General features: G+C 51.7%; 1 long non-coding RNA gene across 1 annotated transcript in view; it reads left to right on the forward strand.

Annotated features, from left to right (window-relative positions):
- Window positions 1-20820, forward strand: part of LOC131423452 (uncharacterized) — a 114855-nt gene that overhangs the window by 20339 nt on the left and 73696 nt on the right. The gene's annotated exons all lie outside the window — the stretch shown is intronic.

The raw sequence follows: 20820 nt of genomic DNA on the forward strand, positions 1-20820 counted from the left end.
ATTGTGTATATATGCCACATTTTTTTATCCATTCATCTATTGAAGGGCATCTAAGTTGGTTCCATAGTTTAGCTACTGTGAATTGTGCTGCTATAAACATTGACGTGGCTGTGTCCCTGTAGCCTGCTGTTTTTAAGTCCTTTGGGTATAGACCAAGGAGAGGGTTAGCTGGGTCAAGTGGTGGTTCCATTCCCAATTTTCCAAGGAATCTCCATCCTGCTTTCCATATTGGCCGCACCACTTTGCAGTCCCACCAGCAGTGTATGAGTGTGCCTTTTCCCCACATCCTCACCAACACTATTGTTGTTTGTCTTCATAATAGCTGCCATTCTGACTGGAGTGAGGTGAAATCTTAGAGTGGTTTTGATTTGCATTTCTCTAATTGCTGGTGATGATGAACATTTTTTCATGTATTTGTTGACTGATTGTACATTATCTTCTGCGAAGTGTCTGTTCAGGTCCTTGGCCCATTTATCGATCGGGTTATTTGCGTTTTTGGTGTTTAGCTTTTTGGGTTCTTTATAAACCCTAGTGATTAGTGCTCTATCTGATGTGTGGGGGGCAAATATTTGGTCCCAAGATGTAGGCTCTCTGTTCACCTCACAGATTGTTTCTTTTGCTGAGAGGAAACATTTTAGTTTGAGTCCATCCCATTTATTGATTCCTGTGCCGAAGGAGTCTTATTAAGGAAGTTGGGGCCTAATTCCACATGATGAAGATGAGGGCCTACTTTTTCTTCTGTTAGACGCAGGGTCTCTGGTTGTATTCCTAGGTCCTTGATCCATTTTGAGTTGAGTTTTGTGCATGGTGAGAGAGAGGGGTTTAATCTCATTTTGTTGCACATGGATTTCCAGTTTTCCCAGCACCATGTGTTGAAGAGGTTATCTTTTCTCCAATGCATGTTCTTGGCACCTTTGTCTAATATAAGATTTAATTATCATTTTAAAAGCTCCATAGTATCTCTATTTTCATCCTATGGATTCTCTGAATCGTGAATTGCATTTGCAATTCTCTCTTCGTCACTATTCCCTGTCTATGCCTTGAATTTGCTTTCAGATTGTGGAACTGCGAGAGAGCGCTGTCCTTTAGTAGGTGAAGCTCCGTGAGGAGCTGTGCTCTTGTTTTTGGCCTTGGCTCCCGCCAGCCTCCCCCAGCCTCCCCCAGCAGTGGAGGTGGCTGCTTCTCCTTCTGTGTAACCAGCGACAGTGACCAGAGTGCAGACGGCAGGCTAGACCCTGGGGCCCGACTGGGGGATGGTGCCGCCTTCCAGGAGAGGAGCTGAGGCCCTGTCACTCACTGGGTGACGTCTCTTAAGGGGCAGGAAGCTTGTGAAGAGAGTGGCCTCAGGAAGACCACGTTGGGCTGGGTCCTGAGGGTGCTTGGCATTTGGGAAGCCCGGGGCCCAGACCAAAGGCGTCTCTGGAGGCTGGTGGCTGGCTGACCCAGAGCTGGAGTGAGCGGGAGGGGTCAGTGGGAGGAACTCTGCCTGGAGGCAGGGCTGGACCACAGGACAGCAGCCAGGCTGGTGCCGCCAGAAGAATGTGAGTGCCTTAAACCACGTGAGTGATTTTGTTCACATTAAAGAAACAGCATGAGCCCGGCAGCTCTCTTTTTTCTGTCAGATGTTTTAAACTGACACGTGGGTGAACATGAGTCGGTTGTTTCATTCATGTCTACCAGAACCTGGAGTTCAACCATTTCTTCCGTCTTGGTCCATTTTCCGTTGCTGCAACAGAAGACCTGAGGCCAAGCCATTTATAAAAGAAGGAGGTTCATCTGGGCCCAGGGTTCTGTAGCCGAGAAGTCAAGATCTTGGCACCACAGGAGTGATGGAAGAGTGGAGGGCAGGCAGGCCTGTGCAGGAGAGCCAGAACATGGTGGGCAGCAAGGCTTTGCAGGACCCTCTCCTGTTCTGACAGAAGACTCACTTCTGGAAAAGTGGAGGCATCATGGTCTCCACCTCCAGGGCCCAGAGTCCTCCCACCAGACCCACCACCCAGCACAGCGGCAGAGCACCATCAGGCCCCAGCGTGGGGGCTGGCACAAGCCTTGTCCAGGCACAGCCTACAACAATCTGGGTTCTCCACATAAACACAAAGGTCAAGACTGGTCTCTGGAGAAATCACGGTGCAGACAGGAAGAATCAGAACTCAGAGAGTCATAAAGCTATCAGTCGACACTCCCTTTTTGTAAAGTTAAGATCTTCAGATGTGGAAACTAAAACGTCTGGGTGGTTACATCAGGTGGATGAATCTGGCTAAATGGTCAGTATCCAGTTGATTCAACCCAACGGTTAGAAACACTGGTAGACGTCAATGCAAGAGCTTTGCTAAACCCTGCCTCTCTCTCGGAGCTTATTTCTTTCAATTAATTGAGGCAACAAGTTTTCTGCCTCTTTCCTTCACAGATGATAAGTAATGTGTTAAAAATAAACACTTAGAGCTTCCTCCAAATTGCCGGCATGGATTCTTAGCTGTTCCTCATTTTAATCAGAACAGCAGCTCTCAACTGCTCCATTCAGTCTCCATTAGTGAACTTGTTCCTCGTCATCATCCGGGGATCCCTCCCGGGTTTCTGCTTCTGGAGGGGAGGGCAGAACAGAGGTGCTTGTACGCGGCAGTGAATGAAGCAAGTGCAATTAAAGCCCATCTCCTTCCACGGAGCATGGGCAGTGTGCAGGTCACAGGCTCTAACTTCAGAAGCAAGCTCTGGGCTCCTGCTGTGGTGGTGGATGACTTGGGGCCGAATCCCCCTCACGGAGCAGCTGTGCAAACACAGCCCAGCTCTGGCAAAAGAGCCTTCCAGGGTACCACTTCTCTTGAGATGTGTAGACCTGCAGCACGGGTGAGTGCGTCCCTTCCCTAAAGTGCTTGAGGCTTTTGTTTTACAAGATGGGGAACGTGAACAAGGAGAGGGGCACAGAGACCCAGGATGGCACTCCCTGGCCACACCCGCTGCCTCCCAGCTGGGTTCAGAATGTCCCCAGGGAGGAAGCTCACGTGAAGTGAGGACTGTCACTGTGAATGCCACTGGCTGAGCACTGCTCCCCGAGCAAAGGGCAGACGTCACTTAAAGCCTCTCCAGGGTGGGGTGTGCTCCATTGTGCTGAGCACAGGTCATGGTGAGGTGGATCCCCGAGGTGGGTATGGACCTGCTCTTAAGTAGCAGGAATGAATTCCCACGCTCTGTAAGACTCAGACGGCCTCTGCCCCGCTTCCCAGGCCTCCCCGCGGCCTGCGCAGGTCTCTGCTCCTGCACACCTGCTGCTCTGCAGGCCGGAGGCTCCCTTCCGTCACAGACCTGGGCAATGTCACCCTCAGTCATCTAGCAGTTTTTCCTTAGATTTATCTTTGGGACCCTGCGGGTTGGACCTGGCTGCTCTACCACGGAGCTCATCTAGCGGTTTTAACTAGTAGCTTTCATGTGGGAGTTTGTCCATTGATGATTTCCATCTAAATCTGGTATTTCATTTGGGGATTTAAAATAGTGTTTTTCTAATTCTACCTCTTGCTCTGTAACTAGTTTTTAAATACAGCAGTATTCAGGAGGGAGATGTTTCCAGAATCAGTTCCGTGGGGAGAGTGTTCCAGGCTGGTCTCTGGGAGCGTGGCCCAGTCTGCTCTGTGTAAATGAGTCAGTGCAGGACGGAGTCCTGCCTGGAAGGAAAGGAGGAGCCCTCAGGCCTCCAATCTAACCCAGGTTCTTGGATCGACTCCAGAGCACAGTCACCATGGAACTTGGAGCTGCCCAAGGGAGGCAGAGCCCTCTGTGGAGTTCTCCACTACGAAGTGGACAAAGGACAGGCCCCAACATCAGATCCTGATGCTCATCAGATGCAGAGTTTTGAGCAAATACCGTTGAAGCTCTGGGAGGCCTGGAACTCAGGCACAGCCGCACACATAGGGAGTTTGGCTGTGGGGCAGTGAGGGCGCCCTGCAGAGGAGCCAGGTATAAGCAGGCCTCTCCTGGCAAGGCTGACTTCCTCCTGCTGATTGACGAGAGCGGTAGTTACCATGGTCACCGCCAACCACAGGCTCTCGCAGAACAACTGTCATCCCGAGGTCCAGCTGTCAATTGTGCAATCCCAGGTACAATTCTGGGTGCTGTGCCAGGCTCGTGGAGAAGGACGCTTGGGCTAAGCATGGCCTGAGGAGCCAGGTCTGCCCCGGCTGCAGCACAGGCCAGGGCCAGGGCTCGGTTCTCACTGGGGCAGTGTCATCTGACAGATGACATTTTGGGGTCCCTGCACACCTGATCCCCTGGTTTTCTAAGTTAGGGGAGAGGTCCATATCATAGAGCTATCTCCCTGTTTCCCCCTCAGCACTAGAAAAGACTGTTTTCATCTTCAAAATGCAAAATAAAGACATGAGCAGATGATGACTGTGTAGACTGAGGTAGTGTAGAAATAAGCGCAAGGAATGAGAAGAAGCTTCCTTCACACATCTCTCCTGGCTCTGCAGGTCACCTCTTTCCCACCTACTTAATCAATAGAGTGTTGAACTCACAAAAGTGACCATTACTCTTCAGTTGCTTCTTGTCACCTGACCCTGGACGACTTCTTGGGGCTGCTCCTCAAGACCCTAGTCAGGCCAACCCACAGCATGTGACACAGTCAGGAGTGTGCCAAGCCCTGCACGGGACCTGACTTCCCTGAGGCTCAGGACTTCCCTGGAGGCTCCGAACCACCCTGTGGAGTAGGCTGCAGATGATGGGAAGGGCCCAGCACAGCCACTTGACCAAGAGCAAGAGTGTCATCTGTAGCCGATGCCTCGGGGATGTCAGAACACAGTGGCATGAGCCCGCCAGCTCAGTTCTCCAGCCACCGCCTCCTCTCATGGCTCAGAAGCACCCAGAGAAAAGTCCCTCTGCTGTCCCCCTTATCACAAGCAACTTCCCCGGCTCTTCTCGTGCCGTCTGAAATGTAATCGAGTCTGAAGTAGGACCCAAGAGGAGGCGTTACTAACAGGTAACACTCAGATTGTTCCCATAAGAGAAATTTGAGAAAACTGAGAAAGATAAAACACAGAGCTAGTTGTGTGGAGTGAGTGCCCCAGGGCGCCCCACAGCCAGGTGAAAGGACAGGCCCTCCGTGTCTACAGCCCACCTGCACGACCCTTCCACCCGCAGACAGAACTATTTGGGGAAAGGCCTGAGCACTGCAGACCGTGTCTCGCCAGTATTCCCTACCGTGCAGCACAGCCACACTTCCCGTGGCACTGGCTTCGTGTCAGGTGCTGGGGCCGTCTCAAGATGACTGAGGTACGCTGGAGGACGGGCGCAGGCTGCACACAAGTGTCCCTGTGGTCCTGGAGCCAGCTCTCCTCCAGTGCCCACGCACACTTTCTCCAGCGGAGGCAAGAGCCCGGCTCTGTGAGTACACTTCTCATCCTGCTCCTGCCCGAGGCCTTGTCTCCTGGCCACCTTGCCCAGGGCTCCCCTGACAGCAGTGGTTGAGGCCTGCTGGGGACAAGCCTTGGACAGAGGACACCAAGCAGAAGAAAGGTTCCCCTTGTGGAGAGGAGCCAGACAGCAAGGGGGAATTGTAATGCTGAGTCACAGTGACAGAAACCGTACCCAATGTCCTGAGGCCACCTGACCACACCTGGCACATGCAGTCCTAGCTGCTCAGGTGCAGTGCGTGGGCCTGGATTGCCTACTTCTCCTAATAGGTGAAAGCAGGGACACCTTCTCTGGTTTCTCTGGATCCTTCAATGTGATGCGTGAAGCACTTTCCAGTCCCCGCCCGTGGGACATGGTCCAGAGAGAGCGCTTGCTGGTACTGCATCACGCCCCCACGGTTCCCTTCTGCGGCCAGACTGATCACTGTGGACATCAGGAGTGTGTCTGGTCTGAAACTGACCTGGCTCCTGGCAAACAGCCCCTGGTGGCTGGTGATTGCTGCATGATTTTGTTGGGCAGCTTATTTAATGATGTATCCTGCATTTGCTCCCCTTCAACACTGAGACATTCTGCATCGTTCTTGATTGATGCAACCTGGGTACTTAAGACAAGGGGGTCCGCTATGGCACAGTCTTTCTGGGACAGCCACTGGACTCCTGGCTTGTTTGTAAATAAACATTCTCACTGTGGAGTCCCTTCTCTTGTCCCCGGTCCCCTCTGGTAACCTTGTCAGTGGGGATACAGCTCCCCTGTTTTAGAAGATGCTTAAATTCTAATTGAAGTGAACTCTTCATATGCAAGAAATAGGGAACTTGCTGGTTCAAAAAATATAAAAATCAGCGAGATTAAGGGAGAAAGATTTAAGAAAGCAATTAGTGAAATCATGTCTAAAAATCAGTTTGATCCCTGGGAAGAGATATTTTTATATCCACAGAGCTTTTTTGCATCACCTTTGCTCATGAGCAGGACATGCAGTTGAAGTCTCTGACCTCAGTGTGCGGAGTAGGTTTGGGAGAGTTGGGGTTCCGTCTTTATAGACTGTGTGTTCATATCCATTCGCATATTTACTTATAATTAATACAGTACAGAACGCTTTGTTAAAGGCTTTTCATCCCAAACTGAAGAAAGACAGCTTCTCTCCGTGTCCTTGCTAGGGCCCTGAAGCTCAGAACTTGGCTATTGCTTTGAAATTGGGTTGTCATATTTAGGTTGGTGCTAAGTCATCTCAGAGGCCTCAGAAGAGCTCTCTATTTTTGCCTTCACCTCCATCTTTATCGGCTGTGATTTATTTATCGGACGCTGGATTTCTTTAAACCATCCATTCTCCTATCTAGGACACTGTCTCTGAGTTACAGCCAGAACTAAGCTAGAGATGCTTCTAAATGCAAAATGGTCCTGCCTGGCTGCCGTTTTCCCCCATTTGCCTGAAAGCCGAGCATGGACCACAAATAACACAACAACAGCTCTGGCTCTAGCTGTAGAAAACCCTGACCTCCTCCGGTCTGCAGAGCGAGCCTGGGTGGAGGGGGACGAGTCCTCCAGCCCTGAGCCCAGGCTCTAGGGCAGCTTTTTCCCACTTCCTCCCACATGGCAAGCGTCTGGAGATCTCTCTAAATCTTGATCTGTGGTCCCATAGGGGAGGGCAGCTGAAGTTCTGCATATCTGAAAAAACTCTTAGCTGCAAACTGGGGATTTCCAGGATCCAGAATTGAAAGTCCTTCTTGGGATGAAGGATACCACGGTGTGAGCTACTCAGTTCGCGGGTACTGTGATGCTTCGTGGCCAGAAGTTGGAACGTGGTCCAGAGCCAGTTTTCAGTGTGTGGACCTGACCGCAGATTACTTGACAAATTGCTCCTTTGAAGACGCCATGCATCTGTGGCGTTTACGTAGACATGGGAAAGAAAATTTAATACTGCCAAGACTCAGCAGGAAGATTTCCATGGTCCTCACAATCTGGGTAGTTGTTGAAGCATATTTCAGCGCTTTCTGGGAATGAAAATGACCCCTGATTACGCAGAAGTGTCACAGAGAATCTTCACCAAATGACTGCTGTTGTAAAGATATAAATTCCTCCTTCTAACGGCCTTATTTTTAAAATTTATTTATCTGTTTATTTTAATTAGGTATATATGACAGCAGAATGCATTTTGACTCATTGTACACAATGTAGCACAACTTTTTATTTCTGGTTGTACATGATGTAGCGTCACACCATATGTGCAGTCACACTTGTACCTAGGGTAATGATATCCGTCTCATTCCACCATCTTTCTTGTGCCCATGCTCCCTCCCCTCAGTCGAATCAAAGTTCCTCCACTTTTCCTATGCCCCCCCCCCTCCATTAGGGATCAGCATCCACTTATCAGAAAGAACATTCAGCCTTTGTTTTGGGGGGGTTGTTTTACTTTGCTTAGCATGATATTCTCCAATTCCATCCATGTGGATAATACCATAATTTTATTCTCTTTTAATGCTGAGTACTATTGCCTTGTGTATATATACCACCGTTTCTGTATCCATTCATCTATTGAAGGACATCTAGTTTGCTTCCACAGTTTAGCTATTGTGAATTGAGCTGCTATAAACATTGATGTGGTTACATTACTATAGTGTGCTGATTTTAAGTCCTTTGGGTATAGACCAAGGAATGGGATAGCTGGGTCAATGGTGGTTCCATTCCAAGTTTTCTAAGGAATCTCCATCCTGCTTTCCAGATTGGTTGTACCAATTTGCAGTCCCACCAGCAATGTATGCACGTGCCTTTCCCCCACATCCTCGCCAACACTTATTGTTGTTTGTGTTCTTAACAGCTGCCATTCTGACTGAAGTGAGATGAAATCTAAGAGTAGTTTTGATTTGCATTTCTCTAATTACTAGATATGTTGAACATTTTTTCATATATTTGTTGATTGGTTATATATCTTCTTCTGAGAAGTGTCTGTAGTGTCTGTTCAGTTCCTTAGCCCATTTGTTGATTGGGTTTTTTTTTGGGGGGGGGGTGTTAATTTTTTTGAGTTCTTTATATATCCTGGAGATTAGTGATTAATGTGCTATCTGATGTGTATATGGCCACAAACATTTGCTCCCAAAATGTAGCTCTCTGTTCACCTTGTTGATTGTTTCTTTTGCTGAGAAGAAGCTTATTTTTTCATCTGTTTTTCTGCTTGTGTAAAATCCCACAGATACTGTGTCCACAAGTTTGTGCCATGATTTGGATGTAGTTAGATTGTCCCTCAGAGTCTCTGTGCTATAAGCTAGGTTCCCTGGTGATGGGATCAGGGGTGGGACCTTTAGGGATGAGCTTGGTGGGGTCGGTTCTCATGGCTACAGTGGGATCGGCCTGCTGGGGTGTGAAGGTCCCTAGGCCTGTCCCTGGAGAGGCTGAGGGTGTGAAGGTCCCTAGGACTGTCCCTGGAGAGGCTGAGGGTGTGAAGGTCACTAGGCCTGTCCCTGGAGAGGCTGAGGGTGTGAAGGTCCCTAGGCCTGTCCCTGGAGAGGCTGAGGGTGTGAAGGTCCCTAGGACTGTCCCCAGAGAGGCTGAGGGTGTGAAGGTCCTTGGGACTGACCCTGGAGAGGCTGAGGGTGTGAAGGTCACTAGGACTGTCCCTGGAGAGGCTGAGGGTGTGAAGGTCCCTAGGACTGTCCCTGGAGAGGCTGAGGGTGTGAAGGTCACTAGGACTGTCCCTGGAGAGGCTGAGGGTGTGAAGGTCCCTAGGACTGTCCCTGGAGAGGCTGAGGGTGTGAAGGTCCTTGGGACTGTCCCTGGAGAGGCTGAGGGTGTGAAGGTCCCTAGGCCTGTCCCTGGAGAGGCTGAGGGTGTGAAGGTCCCTAGGACTGTCCCCAGAGAGGCTGAGGGTGTGAAGGTCCTTGGGACTGACCCTGGAGAGGCTGAGGGTGTGAAGGTCACTAGGACTGTCCCTGGAGAGGCTGAGGGTGTGAAGGTCCCTAGGACTGTCCCTGGAGAGGCTGAGGGTGTGAAGGTCACTAGGACTGTCCCTGGAGAGGCTGAGGGTGTGAAGGTCCCTAGGACTGTCCCTGGAGAGGCTGAGGGTGTGAAGGTCCTTGGGACTGTCCCTGGAGAGGCTGAGGGTGTGAAGGTCCCTAGGCCTGTCCCTGGAGAGGCTGAGGGTGTGAAGGTCCCTAGGACTGTCCCCAGAGAGGCTGAGGGTGTGAAGGTCCTTGGGACTGACCCTGGAGAGGCTGAGGGTGTGAAGGTCACTAGGACTGTCCCTGGAGAGGCTGAGGGTGTGAAGGTCCCTGGGACTGTCCCTGGAGAGGCTGAGGGTGTGAAGGTCACTAGGCCTGTCCCTGGAGAGGCTGAGGGTGTGAAGGTCCCTAGGACTGTCCCTGGAGAGGCTGAGGGTGTGAAGGTCCCTAGGACTGTCCCTAGAGGCTGAGGGTGTGAAGGTCCCTAGGACTGTCCCTGGAGAGGCTGAGGGTGTGAAGGTCCCTAGGACTGTCCCCGGAGAGGCTGAGGGTGTGAAGGTCCCTAGGACTGTCCCTGGAGAGGCTGAGGGTGTGAAGGTCCCTAGGACTGTCCCTGGAGAGGCTGAGGGTGTGAAGGTCACTGGGCCTGTCCCTGGAGGGTGTGAAGGTCCCTGGGACTGTCCCTGGAGAGGCTGAGGGTGTGAAGGTCCCTGGGCCTGTCCCTGGAGAGGCTGAGGGTGTGAAGGTCCCTGGGCCTGTCCCTGGAGAGGCTGAGGGTGTGAAGGTCCCTGGGACTGTCCCTGGAGAGGCTGAGGGTGTGAAGGTCCCTGGGACTGTCCCTGGAGAGGCTGAGGGTGTGAAGGTCCCTGGGACTGTCCCTGGAGAGGCTGAGGGTGTGAAGGTCACTAGGACTGTCCCTGGAGAGGCTGAGGGTGTGAAGGTCCCCAGGACTGTCCCTGGAGAGGCTGAGGGTGTGAAGGTCACTAGGCCTGTCCCTGGAGGGTGTGCCGGTCCCCAGGGCCCCTGATTTGTGTCCACTGTTCCTGGAGTTCCGAGCTGGCTTCCTGCCCCCACTGCTCATGGAGGAGCAGCAGGAGGACCACATCCTGTTTGCTCCTGGATCACTGTGGCCTCAGGAGGGCGTTTCAGGAGAGAAACTCTTCTGCCCAGTGGGTCGGGGAGGATGCGCTTGGTTCTTCCAGTTTGCTTTGTTGAAAACCTCTGCCCACGTTAGCTATTTGGGATCTGCTGTCCGCTCTCTGCTGGGAACTGTCTGCTGAAGACTAGCACAGGTCTGGGTCCTGGGCATGTCCTAGCACGTGGACACCTCCGGGCTCTGCTCCGGGTGTCGTCTGTCCTTTCCTGAAGCAGAGGTGCCCCGGGAATGGACCTCAAGGACTTGAGATACCAGGGCGCAGCATGACACAGTAGAGATGACCAGGGCTGACCTAGCGCCTGCAGTGAGTTGAGCCCCTGAGTGCCCGCTCCGCCCCGAGCAGGAAGAGAGCAGGCCACGCCGCCTCCTGGGGCATCCGGCCGTGTCAGAGGGAAGGGGCCGGCACAGAAACCCTGGACCTCAGAAACTGGACTGGTCATCTGGCAGTTCACAGGCTTCACAGGTGACCAGAACCTGGGCAACCACAATTGAGAACCATTAGGGTTTGGAGAAATGGTTCTTAAACCTATGGCAGCTGGAAAGTCCTACAGAAGTCTCTCTGGAGCATTTAAACAATGTGGATTTGTACTCCAACTACCACCCGCTTCCTGCTTCACATGTCTTCCCCAGTAGGTCTGTGCTGGGACAGGGGAGTCCGTGCTGAGCCTCTGGGGCTGAACCACGGGTACGAGTCGGTGGTTGAGGCCGCCAGCCCAGGAGCCCCTGCACAGGCCCTTCCCGAGGGCCGCAGGCTGGCCCTGTGCTGGATAGGGGTGTGGAGAGACCCCGGTGGTGGTAGTAGGTTTTCTCCCTGTCTGCCCAGGTGGCATCTGGAGACTTCCGTGCTGGGCGGGACGCTGTCTGCAGAGCCCATGGAACTTTGCCCCTGGGCGGTGGCTCTGGGCTCCCTTTGGCTGCCCATGTGGGACTGCTAGAACTGGAAGCTTCCAAAGTAGATGAAAGATGAGACCACTGGGAAACGCTTGTTCCTTTCACCCATCACTCAAACAGGCTTCCAACACAGGGGCCGATTCCCCACAGGACCCTGGTCCAGGGCCGCCTCCTGTACCTTGGTCCCCGTGAGGCCTGTAGCCATGACTTGGAGTCCTCAGGGTCTGCGCCTGCCTTCACTGGGGTGGATACCATCTGAGTTTATTTCTAACTTACAAGCAGAGGAGCCTCCCAGCCCCTTCCCTGCCGCCCCCCCTGCCCCCGGGCGATTCCACAGAGGCCACCTCCTGGCAGTGGGCTGCCTGCGGGGAAGGAGAAGTGTCACTCTGAGCAGTGCCATCACCCTTCATAGTTATTCATCTGTTAACATTCCAAGAAAATCGATGCTGCAGTGTTGTAGGAGATGACAAATAAAGTGATGAAAACAAATCAAGGCTGATTGTCTCCTGATGGAAAGAGGAGAGGTGAAGTAGGGTAGTTTGCAGTCAGCAGCCGAGGGTCCCTCTAAGCTCTGGGGGCTGGAGGCCGTGGAAACCAGCCTCAGGGCGCACCAGGCAGGGATGGCCCAGACCCCAGTGAGCCGGGTCTGGCTGCTGGCGGCTCCTGGGCCTGGAGTTGATCTGATTGAAGCCAACAGCTTACACCCAATTTCCCCACGAGTTTACCTTATTAAATAAAGCTTTGCCTGTGACTTACCCAGGTAGTAAAAGGAGATACCACCACTAGTGACAAGGACAGTCACACTAGCACACTCCTGGAATCTCCAACGTGGCTGTTATTTATGGAGCAATGGCTTTTGAGACTTATTCTGTGGGATACTAGGCCAAATGGCAGACTCGATCTGGCTTTGCAGAACTTACCACCGGGGTTCAGGCTCCAGCCGTTGCAGAACTTATCATCATTGGGGTTCAGACTGGACTTTTCCTCCCTACGCCACAGCTCCATGACCACAGCTCCTGCAGAGCCCCATCCCCCAGCCCCAGGTGCTGCAGTCTGTCCTCTGGAGTCCTCCATGAGCAACCTGAGAAGTGCTGTGTTTGAGGCGGGCTTCCTTGCCCCCGGTGGAACCCGAGGCTGCACCTGAGTTGCCCTGGCCTGTCGGTCGTCATTGCACCCCCCCAGGCCCCCCAGGTGTTCTTCTCCGTCTTCAAGGGCCATTTCAGATGTTTTTCCTAATTCTCCCCATTTACCATCCCCGGGAAGTGGCACGCATGGTGCAGATCCCACATTCTGTGTGTCCAAGGGACAGAACTTGATTGAGGTGTGGGGACAGGAGAATCGTACCCTTTTTATGCACAAGGTACCAATATGCATACAATGTATAAAATATCTATTAAAATTTTATGGGGGAAGTAATTAGGAAAATGTATAAATGTATCTAACCCTGCAAGGGTCTCCTGGGCCAGGCAGGCAGAAGTACAAACGATACGTCGGTCGCGCCTCCCTTGAGAGCTCAAGGGAGAAAGCTGGATCCTCGTGACCTTTGCTGCTTGCTGCTCTTCTTGTCTGTGCCCTGCCACAGCCCTGGGTGGCCCCAGGGACTCTGCTCCCATGTTGGTGGGCTGCTGCATGTGCTCAGACACACAGAGCTGCCCGGAGCCCTGCTGCAGGCCCACTCCCCCAGCACGCCCTCTTGGCCACGCTGGAGGGCGGAGATGAGGAGTGCAAATCGCCTCCTCAGCACTCGCTCCTGAGAAGCTGGTGAAAAGTCCGCTGCAGGTCTCCCAGGCTCCTTGAGCAGAGTCCTTCCCAGTCACAGCCCTTGCGGCCCTGCCGTCCTCCTTGAAGGCCTGCAGCTCCTCGTCACTGATGGCCCCCAGGCCCAGCAAGCGCTGATGAGGGCTTTACAGCCCCCACCATGATCCGGTGTCCACCCTCCTCTGCCACCTGCCCCCTTGACAGCCCAGGAAACCACCCAGACAGGAACAAGAACCCAGGCCACCAATGGCCATCCGGCACTGTCCACTCCAGCCTCGGGCAGCTCTTTCTGAACAGTGGGCGCCGCCTGGCCTGGGGCCTTTGCTCTCATGTAGAGGTCTAGATAAGCCTCCAAACTGTTAACTAGGGACCAGTGACTAAAATCTAGGTCACCAACCCTTATTTCTTCCTCCTAGTGCCTTTTTATTGCGACTCAGCCTTTCCTGTCTGGATTAAACAATCACCAGGGCTTTATTTTTTGGTGTGGTGTGATGTGGTTTTGTGCTCCCCAGACCTTCCTGTGGTAGAAGTACGTGAAAAGACAGAGGAGGCCAGACTCGAAGCACTGCCGAAGAAGCCCTCGGGTCTCGGGTCCTGTGTCCCCCGCAGGCTCATCTGCCTGAGCCCAGGGGCGTCAGGCAGAAATGGGACTTAAGCACACTTAGAAAGGAACTCTCACGTCTGCTCCTCGGTGCTGTTGGGCCGCTCGCTCACATCAGGACACGTGGTGGTGGCCGGCTCCAGTATGTTGTCACTCTCTAACGTAGCACTGCTATTTGGCTCTTCATCTAAGTGACTCTAACACATAAGATTTCTGGTTTTCAAGTGAAGTTCCACTAGGTTACAAATACTGATGACCCTCCAAACTCCCCTGGTTTACAGGAGGAAGCAGGTAACGAAGCCCAGGTACTTTATGTAGCTTTGTAATGAGTAATGTGTATTGATTTTTCACAGCCTGAAATGTTTTCATTCATCTTGTGCAAGAAAGTCTGTTAAAGAATTATTAACGATGCGATAATTGCTTTAAGATCTATGTCCTAATTAAAACACTAAATTCTTTATTACGTCTTTATTTTAATTAGATGTACAGAAAGACAATAATTTTTACAAGAAAAGCTGCGTAAAATAAAATCACCTCATTTAGAAATGCTTCAGGACCCGAGTGGTGCTGCTCAGAGAGACACATGGCGACTTGCGTCCCACCTGAGTCGCCAACCCCGCCTGGAACGGGGACATGGGAAAGCCCATTCACGCCTTCTGTGAAGTGCAGCTCGCCCACCCCGTCAGCTTCTGCTGCTGCTTCTTGGAAAAATAGCCACTTTCTAAAGTGAGGACATTTACTCCGTCCTCCAACATGGCCAGGAGGTACATGCTGGGGTAGCAGGGCCTGCAGCAGGGCACAGGCAGCTCTGTGTGTCTACATGCTGTGCATTACATGTCCCAAGGGGCTCAGTTCCATCCCTAACTTGAGGTTGCTTAGAGCTCGGTGGTGGGATAGAGACAGCATGCAGAGCATACCTGACAGCAGAAAGGAATTGCAGGTAGAAGAGTCAGCAGCCCGAGACCGCCAAAGGTACGCAAGATGCAGTGGTCTCTGGCGAGACTCGGCGCTGCTGTGCTCTGTTTCACGGCTGCAGATCTGACCTGCCGTGTTTCCAGCGTTCAGTGTGAAAAGGGTGCTGTGCCATGGGGCCGGGCTTCATCTATCTGAGGGTGCGACGCTTGATCACCAGTCTTGCGCTGACTCCGGCTCCGCGAGCGTGCCTTGAAGTCATGGCTCTGGGCTGAGGGAGGAGGTGCTGGTAGCTCAGGTATCGGGCCTTCCCTGCTTACCTAAGGTGGATGGTTGCTTCTTGCTCTGAAGATTGTCTGTTTCCCCTGCTCTGCCTGGAGTTGTTGCCTCCCCAAGCTCAAGATTGTAGGCTGCTTTTGGTGTTTGAGAGGGGCTCTGAGTGTGTCCCGTGCCGGGCCTTACACGTAGCTCACCAGTGTGTGCTCTAACAGGAAGCACAGGCACAGAGACTGTGCCGGGCAGAGGAGACCACTGGGGCCCCTGGGGGATCATGTGGGGCCTGGTTTTCTTTTGTCACTTCTTTCAAGCTGCAAGCTCCAGCAGACATTCCTCCCACACTCTCTCTGAATCCATCATCAGTCTGTGACCTCGACAGATTTCTAGTGTGCTCTTCATAGACCATGCACACCTGTGCCCTCCTCTCACAGAGTACCAATGTGGTTTAGAAATCAGCCTACTGCAGTGGTACATGCCCACAGTCCACCACAGCCAAGCCACAGAACCACCCAGGTGCCGTCGAGTGATGAACAGATAAAGAAAATGTGACGGGCCTGCACAATGGAGCTCATTCAGCCATAAAGAAGAATGAAATTAGGTCATTTGCAGGAAAATAGATGGACTGGGGAACATCAGGCCAGACCCAGAGAGTCAAGGGTGGAGTGTTTTATCTGACATGTGGAAGCCAGAGAGAAAAAAGGGCTTACAAACAGGAACTCGTGAGAATAGAGGGGAGAGTGTTGGAGTGCAATCAGGGGACCACAGGGTTGGGGTGGGCAGAAAGGGGACAATGGGGGCATGACGCTGACCACAACATGTTCTGTGCGAGTACGAGTCTGCGGCAGTGCATTCCGATTTCATGTATAATGATGACTTATTTATTAAAAATAAGTGGGAAGACCATGGAATAGAGGAAGTCATGGGGGGAGGACAGGGGAGGATGCTGGGTTTGAAATGGAGCAAACTATGTTATATGCATTTATGAAAATGTCTGAGTGGACCCTCTATCAGGGTAACTACAGGGCACTGATGGGGGGGCGCCCAACAAGGCTTGTAGATTCCACTGAGATACTTCATACACTTTGGGAATTTTTGTTTGAAAACGTCTGTATTTGGGAGCCCATGCTTCCCCCACCAAAAATAGTCCTGTATCCTTACGAGAACAGGTGTTGGCAGTGGAGAAGCTCACAGTGGACATGCCCAGCTCTTTTTAAAAATATTCCTTTTTTTAGTTGTATATGGACACAATACCTTTATGGTATTTATTTATTTCCATGTGGTGCTGAGGATCAAACCCAGTGCTCTGACAGGCTAGGCAAGCGCTCTACCACTGAGCCCCAGCCCTGAACATGCCTAACTCTTTACACAGAATTTCCACTCACCTCACAAGGCATGGACACCTGTTCAAATGGCATAGTCAGCTGTAGTGAGATGTGTGAAGATTTAAACGTAATAAGATACATCGAGCATTGGCCTCGATAGGGGAGCATGCATCAGGGGCCCAGTAGGAACCAGCTCAAGGTAGGCTGTGTGCTGTGGGTTCCTCTCCAGATGAACCTGTGTTCAGGTGAGGTGGAAGGCAGTGTGGCCTGGGCAGAGGTGTGGGGAGCCACCCCAAGGTCCGCAGAGACAGGGGTAGAGAAATACGGGCAGATCCCAGAGGGAGGGTGTTGTCCTGAGGAACAGTGACCCAGTGCAAGGACACAGCCCGCTTCACACACAACCTGATAGTCTCAAGGAGGCCAGGGGATAAACCCCACGGAGCACTAATCTGCAGGTTCACTTTCCAGTTTCATTTACCTGTGGTCAAGCATATTAAATGTAGAATTCCAGAGGTAAACCATTCTTGTTTTAAATTGGGTGCTATTCTGAGTGCCAGAGAGAAATCTTGTGCCACCTTCTCCATCCTGTTGGGAAGGGAATCATCCTTTGTCAGCATATCCATCCCGTATACCCTGCTCACCCGTTAGTAATCGTGCAACTGTCTTAGTCATCTGACAGTCATGTTATCACGGTGGTGCCTATGTTCACACGTCCTTCTGTTACCTAATAATGGCCCCAAAGCACAAGACTAGTGATGATGGCCTATTCCGATGTGCCAAAGAGAAGCTGCCAAGTCTTATAGTAGTTATGCTGAGACTGCCAAGACCCACAGTAGGAAGAACGTTGGGCTTGGAAATTGTGAAGAAGGAAACATTCACACAAGTTTTGCTGTCACATCTCAAACTGCCAACTTGGAGCCAAGCGCATGACAAGTGCTTAGTAAAGATGTCAAGGCTGCAAATTAGAGGGCTGAGCACTGTCTGTGGCTTCAGGAAGCCTCCGGGGTCTTGGCACCTGTTCTCTGTAGATGGGGTTCAGCTCCTGTAGCCTGATCTGCTGGGCTCCCACCAGCCAAGATCAGCCAACTGGCAGGATGCACTGTCCATGCAGATGGGCAGGAAGGCAGAGATGGGGCAGCAGGCCCCATGCGCCTGCAGGGCAACCTCAGGGCATGACTCCGCACACTGAGAGCCCGGAGGCCTTTCTCTGAAGTGCTGTGCCATGACACACTGTTTGTCAACCTAGCAGATCTCCCGGTAGCATCAAGATTATTTCAGCTTTGAAATACTCAGAGACCACCTAAAAAAAGGTAATTAATAGTGCACCCTGTTAGTGTGTGCAGATCTGGCATTATTAGTCTAATTAAGAGGCTTTTAACAGTCTCACTTTCCCGTCTACCAACCCTGCACATCCTAGTGAAAGCAAATTAAACCCATTAATCACAGTGGAGAATGGTGGAAGGTACAGGGTAGAGGCAGAACGGAGGAGAGACGAACAGCCCTCGGTGTGTTTAATTTTGTTCCCAGTAAGGGATGATGATTTGAAATTGTAACATCACAATAAAGCAATTTACTATTCGAGAGCTGGGCATATTGTAATTAGTTAGCTCACATGTCTTTGTTTAGGCCACAACAAATGCTGTTCAGTAGCACCACCAGCCCTGGCTATCGACCTAAGTGAGATCTCCAGCCCTCTGTCACCCTGGGAAACATTCTCTCCATGCAGGAGGATGGAGTTGGACGGGGGGCGCGGAGAGAAGCAGAGCAGGGCATGACCTGGAGGAGGGAAGGGGTTCCAGAAGGTTCTCGATGACCCTGTGAGAACATAAGCACATGGTCCATATGCTGAGGATATCTGGAGAATGACCAGGGGCTTGACTGCGACTGGAAGCAGAAGGAGTGAAGTGGGGCAGATTCTTTCAAGGGACACTTGAGCCGGGGTGTGAGTGACGAGTGGGAGACACCACATTAACCTGGAGGGCAGTCCAGGCCTGGGCGAGAGCCGGTGCAGCAGCAGGATGGTGGGAACGTGCTTTTGTTGTTCTGAGACTGAAAGTCAGTGGCGTTGGAGTGGGATAGCGGGAGGGGTGGCCGGGGGAGGTGGGCAGTGGGCGAGTCAGTGCCCGAGGCCGCCTGCCAGCACGTGTTGGGTGAGGAGGTGGGGCAGAGAGGACCGAGGTGCTGCAGAAGTCGGTAGCACTGACCACAGCCCAGCTGGCCTCGTGGGCATGGCAAGGAGTGGGTGGACCTGGAGAGCAGTTGCGAGCCACCTTGGCGTGGACGGCAAGAAGGAGGACTGGGTGACTCAGGTATGGGGCTCGCTGACAGATGGCACGGGTGGGGCTCAGCAACGGGGGAGGGCAGCCCTACCTGCTGCCGCAGGGCAGCTGAGATGGAGACACACTTCGAGTCTCCAGTTGGAACTGCCCTGGGTGCATAGGTGTGATCCGGGGCGTGGCCCACTCCTGGGAGCCAAGGACGTCTTCATTAAGGTGATGGTGGTGGTGTTTTCCCGGGTGCACACACAAACTGAGCTTCACACCGTAGACAGAGCAGCAAGTCAGTCACACGCCAATAACCCCATCATTTGAAAAGCAAGAACAAGGGCAAAAAGTGACATGTTCATTCACCAAGTACAGTTGTCAAGTAGCCACTGGAAATGTGAGTCTGGAACTAGAAAGGGTCATCTCCTGAGAGATGGGAATGGCATCACTGTTCGGATGGTTCCCTGGGTGTGGCCTCTGTGAGATTAACTGTCCTGTTCAGGTGGGTTTGAGAATAGATAAAGAGAGAGCACCGAGTGTGGAGGAGACACAGACAGCCAGTCATTTACAGACTCATTCGTCACTGGGTTAAATACCATTGTCTCCAGCCATCCAAATTAGTGTCCAGATCTTGGCTCGAGGCGGAAGTGGGCTGTCAAGTCACCTTTCCAGCCTGGCGTGAGAGGGATTCCAATGCTCTACGTTAAATATGCACGTCAGCCTGGACCTGAATGGAGTCCAAATAAGAATGACACAGAGAATCTAATGTGAGAACTAATTGCACTGCTTATTAAATAGTACTACAGGTTTCAAAAATATAGAGGTCACATTAAATTCACTTTTGACTCACACTTATGGTGCCCCAAACTATCCTACTAATCCACGCAACCAAACAGCAGTCAGAGGAAACGTGTAAGATAAACCTCTGCTGACTCCTTGAGACAGGACTCCATAGAAAAGAACATGGTCTGTGTGGAATGAATGGTTAAAGGAATCGCAAGCATAATTTTGAAAACATTCAATTTTAAAATTAGCTGCAACTATCAGCAACTCACTCTGCCTAATAAGTGATTCTGTTATACATAGTTCGTGTGGTTGGCCAAGGCTGTATAGAGGAATCACAGAGCATATCTAAGAGGTGGAGCTGCTGTGGATGACTCCTCTGCATGGTCCAGGCTGCCCACAGGAAGCTCAGAGCATGTCTAAGAGGTGGGGATGCTGTGGGTGGCTCCTCTACTTGGTCCAGGCTATACACAGAGCATGTCTAAGAGGTGGAGCTGCTGTGGGCGGCTCCTCTACCTGGTCCAGGCAGCACAGGAGAAGCTCAGAGCATGTCTAAGAGGTGGGGCTGTGGCAGGTAGCTCATCTGCCTGGCCCAGGCTGCACACGGGAAGTTCAGAGCATGTGTAAGCAGCGGTTGTTCCGTAGGTGGCCCCTTGACCTGGTCTCAGCACACTTCAGCTGTGACATTTTGGAGGCAGCCACAGCATTCAGAGGATCAGTCCAGAGCCATAAATGACACACGAACACACATCTCTGAAGAAATATAGGGTGTTTTCTGAGGCAAAGCAGAGCTCGTTGTCTTGGTTGCCTAACGTTCTTGAGGGGCCTCATTGAGCGGTTCTCGTGAATGATGAAGCACTCTGGGGTCGGGTGCTCCTTCCCTGGCAGGCTGCGTCCCTGGGGCAGTGAGGTTGTGCAGAGCAAGCTTCCTTCTGGCAGTGGGCTCATTATACTGACACGTACCTCATGAGGTTTTTCAAGGGAAGCCCCTCATTGATCCTGGAGGTTGTTTAGATGTTAATCTGAGTAGTGTGGTTTAAGTAAGATAAACTGGGAATCTTAGGTATGGGAAATTTGTAGTTTTTAAGTGCTGGGCTGAAACACAGCTGGAAATCCACTCTATGTGACCTAAAGGGTCAATGTTAGCATGCGGAGGAATTTAGATTTTAGGTGTTACACATAAAAATGTCCTTTATTCTACCTGTGGATGTTTTGAAAGATACTTTTGAATATATAGATTTATATGTAAATTTATTGTTTCTTTTAAATTCTAGTTTTCCTGAATTTTATTAGCTAAATCTTTTCCTTCATGAAATATTGCAAATGAGGATGGGTAGCATGAACAGGTGTCATGCCGGGCCATTTGAATTAACTTCACATGTCACAGAGTGTTCGTTCCCAACAGCTTACTGTGCTGACAGTCTACTGCACAGTATCTGAGACCAGTCCAGGGAGAGTGGAAGGTGGTCAGGGGAATGGACTGTCGGGGACATGCCACTCAGCCTGTCCTTACTGCCATAGGCTGGGG

This window comes from Marmota monax, unplaced genomic scaffold, assembly GCF_021218885.2.
Source record: "Marmota monax isolate L192 unplaced genomic scaffold, Marmota_monax_Labrador192_F-V1.1 WCK01_AAM20220418_F8-fsc00028, whole genome shotgun sequence".
In the NCBI taxonomy this organism is placed as follows: domain Eukaryota; kingdom Metazoa; phylum Chordata; class Mammalia; order Rodentia; family Sciuridae; genus Marmota; species Marmota monax.